Source organism: Etheostoma spectabile, chromosome 13 (genome assembly GCF_008692095.1).
Source record: "Etheostoma spectabile isolate EspeVRDwgs_2016 chromosome 13, UIUC_Espe_1.0, whole genome shotgun sequence".
In the NCBI taxonomy this organism is placed as follows: Eukaryota; Metazoa; Chordata; class Actinopteri; order Perciformes; family Percidae; genus Etheostoma; species Etheostoma spectabile.
Window position 1 is genome coordinate 2,650,445 of NC_045745.1, and position 903 is coordinate 2,651,347.

Below are 903 nucleotides of genomic sequence, written 5' to 3' on the forward strand. Positions count from 1 at the left end.
GAAAAAACTGACAAAACGTAGCCGATAATCCCACACCCAACACACACAGGCTCCAGGCAGCCAGAGCCAGCGGTGCTCAGAGAGGTTTTAGAAGCGTAAGAACATTACGATGCTAAAATCACTGGTTATTTACATGGAGTCTGGTGGGTTTAGCGAACGCAATTTCGCGGACTTTTATGTTTTAAAAAGGATCTTAATCTTTAACAGAAAGGTCGACCTCCTTAGAATTTCCTTTCCATAATGTTGTCAGACACTTAGAATATTAATCTGAGTCTGTTAGCAGCTAAACAAGCACTTTTATGAACGTAAATACAAGCTGGACATTATCCTATTAACTACATTGCAGCGATCTCGTTAATACTGCATCAATGTCAAAGGAAATATGTCCTCAGTATTTTTGTTGTATCTGATTCTCAATGAGCGTGTTGCCACAACAAGCCTTGAGCAGTAAAGCAAAAGCTGTCAGTAGTTCAGTAAACATTACAACATTATGAGTACAAATATTGAGACTTTCTATCTTGAAATATTAAGACTTTCTATCTTGAAATATTAGGACTATATGACTTTCATCTTGAAATATTAGGACTTTCTATCTTGAACTATTAGGACTATTAGGACTTTCTATTTTAAATATTAAGACTTTCTATCTTGAAATATTAGGACTTTCTATCTGAGGTGTAGTAGTGGAGTAGGAAATAGCAGCAGGGTGGTCTAGGATCACCGGGGGGGGGGGGGGGGGGCTCAGCCCCTAATAGAACAGCTCTAGGTCTAGTGTCCCCGTTTTAAGTTTACAAAAATACAAACTTACTGTTTTTGGAGGTAAATATGCTTCTGAGCTGAAAATGTCCCCGGATTTTGTTTTAGCAATCTGGTCACCTTATGTTTGACTATCCTTCAGGCCAC